This window comes from Lontra canadensis, unplaced genomic scaffold, assembly GCF_010015895.1.
Source record: "Lontra canadensis isolate GAN:19392208 unplaced genomic scaffold, GSC_riverotter_1.0 scaffold737, whole genome shotgun sequence".
NCBI lineage: Eukaryota > Metazoa > Chordata > Mammalia > Carnivora > Mustelidae > Lontra > Lontra canadensis.
In genome coordinates this window covers 25,080-31,089 of record NW_022631721.1, presented here as the reverse complement: position 1 = coordinate 31,089, position 6,010 = coordinate 25,080, and the positions used below count along the sequence as shown (strand labels likewise).

Sequence of the window (6,010 nt, the reverse complement as noted above, 5' to 3'; positions counted from 1 at the left end):
AGTATATTGATTGAAAATTTTTCTTTTTTTTTCTTTAAATTAACTCTAAGTACATTTTTAAAAATTTTGAATCCAGTATAGTCTACCTAAAGTTTTATATTAGATTCAGGTGTACAATGGAGTGATTCATTAATTCTGTACATTATGCAGTGCTCTTCAAGGTAAGTGTGATCTTGATCCCCTTCTGTACATGCACACTTGAGCTGCTTCTATATTTTGGCCATTGTAAATAATGCTTCAAAGGCACAGTGCACAAATCTTTTTAATTACTATTTTTATATTCTTTGGGTAAATGCTCAGTCGTGGAATTAATGGATCATAGAGTAGCTTTATTTTAAGTTTTTAGGAAGCCTCATATTGTCTTCAACAGTGGCTACATCAATTTGTATTTCCACCAATAATGCACAAAGTTTCCTTTTGAATTTATTTTTGTGTTTGATATAAGAAAGTGGTCCAGTTTCTTTCTTTTGCATGTAGCTTTCCAGTTTTTCCAACTCCATTGGTGAAAAAGACTGTCTTCCCACTGCTTATTTTTGTCTTCTTTGTCAAAGAGTAATTGTACCATGGGTTTATTTCTGAACTTTTTATTCTGTTCCATTGATTGTGTCTACTTTCCTGCCAATACCATACTGTTTTGATTACTATAGCTTTGTAATATAACTTGAAGTCCAGAATTGTGATAACTCCAATTTTGTTCTTTTTCAACTTGCTTTGGTTATTTTGGTTTGTGATTTTGGTGGCACCCCTATCTAAAACAAATTTTAGAATTGCTTGTTTTAGTTTTGTGAAACATGCTCTTAGTATTTTGATAGGGATTGCAGTAAATGTTTAGATTGCTTTGGGTAGTATAAACATTTTAACAATATTTGTTCTTCCAGCCCATGAGCGTGGAATACCTTGCCATATGGTTGTATCATCTTCAATTCCTTTCATCGGTGTTTTGCAGTTTTTAGAGTACAGGTCTTTGATCTCCTTGGTGAGGTTTTTTTCCTTAAGTATTTTATTATTTTTGGTGTAATTGTAATTGAGCTTGTTTCTGTCAATATGATTTATCCATTCATGTAAATAGGGTGTGAAAGTCACCTACTATTATTGTATTATTATTGATTCATTCCTTTACGTTTGTTATTAACTGCTTTGTGTATTTGGTGCTCCCATATTAGGTACATAAATACTTACAATTGTTATATTTTCTTGTTGGATTGTTCCTGCTATAACTAATTAGCATCATTTGCCTCTTTTTACAGTATTGGTATTAAAGTCTATTTTATCTGATATAAGTATTGTTACCCCAGCTTTCTTTTCATATCCATTTGCATGATAAATGAAGAATATATATTTCTTTGAGTACAGAGAGTGAGAACGGAGCAAATATATGAAGAAAAAAATCAACAAGGAAACAATAGCATTGATGACACATTGGACGGACCAGATGAGTTTAGCAGTTGTATTCAGACTCTTCCAGCCTAAAACAACAGAATACACATTCTTTTCAAGTGCACACTGACTACTCTCTGGTATAGATCACAGGTTAGGCCACAAAAGAAGTCTCAACAAATTAAAAAGGATCAAAGTCATACCACAATGCTGTGAAACTAGACCACAACACTATGAAACTTCAAATCAACCACAAGAAAAAAAAGTGGAAAGAACAGGAATACATGGAGGTTAAATAATGTGTCACTAAACAATAAATGGGTCAACAAAGATAGCACACAGAAATAAAAAGAAAAAAATCATGGAGACTCTGAAAATGAAAACCCAATGGCTTAAACCTTTGAGGTGCAGCAAAGGTGAATCTAAGAGGAAAAAAATATCAGCAGGTGTCTTAAAACTGTCTGGTATGGTTTCTACACAGATTTTATGTAGCATAAACTACTTACTGTTTTATATGTTCTCTCTGCTGCTGGATCACTGGAAATATTTCAGTGAATCAAAATTGCTAGAGCAGGACTGCTCATAAAACACTAAGGAATATAAAAGATCATATACATTAGTACTGAATTTGAAAAGGAATCTTGGGGACAGTGTCCAATGAGACAGGAAAAAAAACAAAACAAAACAAACAAACAAACAAACAAAAAAAAAAACAAGCAAACAACCACACTAGGTAAAGTTTGCTTCCCTTAATCAGAGATTAACAATCAAACATCTAGTTCCTAATGCATATCTCTACTGAATGTGCTACTCCCCCATGCCAATGTTTAAAAACTGATAATCTACTACATAGTACTAAGTCCATTCTTGTTTTTAATTTAAATTCAATTAGCCAACCTATAGTAGTGCATCATTAGTTTTGAGGTAATGTTCAATGATTCATTATTTGCGTATAACACCCAGTGCTCATCCATCACGTGCCCACTTTAATGCCCATCATCCATTTATCCCATCCTCCCATTCCCCTCCCTTCTGCAACCCACAGTTTGCTTCCTAGAGTTAAGAGCCTTCAGAAAGGATGAATACCTACCATTTGCATGACATGAATGGAACTAAAGGGTATTATGCTAAGTGAAATAAGTCAGTCAGTGAAAGACAGTTATCATATGTGGTTCCATTGTTTATTTAATATTTTTAATCTGCCTTCCAATAAGAAAGTTTGGTACTATAAGACTGCTAATACTTCATACATTTTTTCCTTCCCACTCTGTTGCTCACCAGCAATGGACCTTGAAGAGCTTCTTATTTTGTTTGATTAGAATTTTAATGTATTTGCCAAGAATAATATTAGGAATTAGTACCTTCCCCAACTAGACTACAGTAATATAATCATGCCCAAATGATATAATGTGAGTGTAAAACACCAATAAAATTGTGCAGGTCCTAAGTAAAAACTATAGATTCTTTCAGGTTCCCATAGTTTTAAATATGCATGAAATAAACACAACTTTTTGTCTCTGTTTTGTTTTACAAACAAGTTATCACATTGGCTGTTATACCTCAAGATCTAAGGCAAATTACTCAACCTTTCCAAGCATCACTTTGCACACCTATAACAGAGATAATCAGTCTATGTTACCATAAAGCTGTGAAGATTAAACATGATATTATTTAGGACATACCTGGTTAATTGTTCTCTAGAGAAGAGATATTATTTTTTTTAAAGATTTTATTTATTTATTTGACAGACTGAGATCACAAGTAGGCAGAGAGGCAGGCAGAGAGAGAGAGGAGGAAGCATGCTCCCCGCTGAGCAGAGAGCCCGATGTAGGGCTCGATCCCAGGACCCTGGGATCATGACCTGAACAGAGGCTTTAACCCACTGAGCCATCCAGACACCCCAGAAAAGATATTATTATTTATGAAATTCCTATCAAACCCTCATGTGGCATAGGTATAATGGTGACTGCCTACATCTCCATTTGTTATATATTTAAACAAATAATACAGATTTGGGAAGACTGGTGGCTCCATTGGTTAAGCGTCTGACTTCAGTTCAGGTGATGATCTCAGGGTCCTAGAATTGAGACCCACATCAGACTCCCCACTCAATAGGGTATCTGCTTATCCCTTTCCCTCAGACCCTCTTCTTCCCCTGTTCATTCTCTCTCTCTTTCTCAAATAAAAAAATAAAATATTTATTTTTTAATTTTTTATTATTTTTAAAGCTTTTATTTATATATTTGACACAAAGAGAACACAAGCACGGGGAGAAGCAGGAAGAGAAGCAGGCTTCCTGCTAAGCATGGATCTGATGCTAGGCTTGATCCCAGGACACTGGGATCATGACCTGGGCTGAAGGCAGCAACTTAACCAACTGAGTCACCCAGGAGCCCCTAAAATCTTATATAATAATAATAATACAGTTAAACAAGGGTAGTACATAAAAAAAGACATAACACATGCCTTGAGCATAGCTAGAAAGGAAAAAATGTATGACTTTTAAATAATTTATAAGCAATAAACACTCAACTGAGCATGAAGAACTGGACAGATACTGCAGTTTGTGTGCACAAAATATGATTGTTGGATAATTTATTTCATACTTTTTATAGCTTTAAGAAAGAAAATGTAAGAAAAAGAAAGAAATGTGATATTAGTAATGGAACACAAGATTTTAGAATAAATCTATGAAAAGAGTGTTTACTCAAGTCTTTACAGTAAAAATAAGCATATTATTTGGAACAATCAGGAAAATGATTATTGTTTTATAGCCACTGATGTCCTATTTAGTCTTACAAATCAATGAGGAAATGGAACCTATAGAGGGTTTGAAAGAAAGACACAACAAAGTTACTTTAGGTTTAAAAGAAAGCTTAAGGAAATGAGCACATCATAGCAAGTATTTGGGAGATGGATATTAGAAGATACTCTAGAAGTTGAAATTTTATTTGCTCTTTATTGGATCTTCGCAATGACATCCATTCATGTTAATACATATTTTCATTTCTTTCTAGAAAGCAGTACTTTTATGCAGCAAGTTTCTGAAAGCTTGTTTTACTTGCTGATTCCTCAGGCCATAAATAAAAGGGTTCAACATGGGGGCAATTGAGGTGTTGAGAATAGCTACTCTTTTGGTAAGTGATGCTCTTTCTTTTGCTGAAGGCTTGACATACATGACTATACAGCTCCCATAAGAGATGGAAATGGCAATCAAGTGAGAGGAGCACATGGAGAAAGCCTTTTCCTCTGACTAGCAGATGGGATTCTCAGGATGGTGTTAAGGATGCACGGGTAGGAGACAATCACTAATGCCAAAGTGAAGAGCAGAGTGACAAAAGCAAAGTAAAAGCCAGTCATCTCCAAAAGCCATGTCTCTGAGCACAAGAGTTGTAAGATGGGGAAATAGTCACAAGAGAAATGATCAATTACATTGGAAGCACAGAAATCTAGCTGGAGGATGAGCATGAGTGGTGGGAAAATGGTAAGAAATCCTCCTAGCCAGGACCCAAAGACAAGCAGGGTACAGACTTTTTTGCTCATGATGGTGGTGTAATGAAGAGGCTGCAGATGGCAACGTAATGATCAAAAGACATGGCAGTGAGAAGAAAAAGTTCAGAAACACCCATGAAGATGAAGAAAAGTAGTTGAGCTAAACAATTCTTATAGGAAATGGTCTTGATATTCGTAATGATTGCCCCCAAAAATCTGGGGATAGAGACACTGGTGAATGTGATTTCTAAGAAGGAGAAGTTCTGCAGGAAGTAATACATAGGAGTCTTGAGATGATAGTCTATCAAGGTGAGGATGATGATGGTTAGGTTTCCAGTGACACTTAATACATAAGCCATAAATAAAAATATAAAGATTACAACCTGAAGCTGTGGGTCATCTGAGATGCCCAAGAGAATGAACTCTGTAATCATTTTATGGTTTCTCATATTGTTTTTTATTTTCTTTAAGCAAAATCTGTTGAGAAACAAGACAGAAAGAAAGAGTGTGTGAATAGTAAAGGAATTGAAAATTTAAGAGCTCCTATTATAAGCTCCAATGAAATGAAGCAATGGAACTTTTTTCCTGTGTGCAGTTTTGCAATATCCACTCAGCCTGTTAAAGCATAAATATTTTATACATCCTCTCTTGAAATGAAAACCGTATTCACAGGTCTATGTTAAAAGCCCCCTCACGAGTGACTTTACATAACACCTGTACCTGTTACCAAATTGTCTACATGTGCAATATATTGCTTAATTTTTATTTATTTATTTTAGTTTAATTTCAGTATAGTTAACACACAGTGTTATATTCATTTCAGTGTACAATATAGTGAGTCAACAATTACATACATCACCCAGTACTCATCAGGACATGTGCACTCCTTAATCCCCACCCCCTATCTTTCCCTTTCCCCCACGAACCTCCCCTCTGGTAATCATCAGTTTGTTCTCTACAGTTAAGAGTTCCTTGGTTCCTTGTTTCCATAATTCATATTGGATACTCCAATGGGGAAAAAAAACAGTCTCTTCAACAGATGGCTTTGTAAACTGGTCAGCTACATGCAGAAGAATGCAACTACACCACTCTCTTACACCATACACAAAACTAAACTCAAAATGGATTAAAGTTCTAAAAG

At 35.0% G+C, this 6,010-nt stretch overlaps 1 pseudogene; it reads right to left on the bottom strand.

Moving 5' to 3' along the window:
* Positions 1–4,390: 4,390 nt before the first annotated feature.
* LOC116863232 lies at positions 4,391–5,318 on the bottom strand (annotated as a pseudogene).
* Positions 5,319–6,010: the final 692 nt, after the last annotated feature.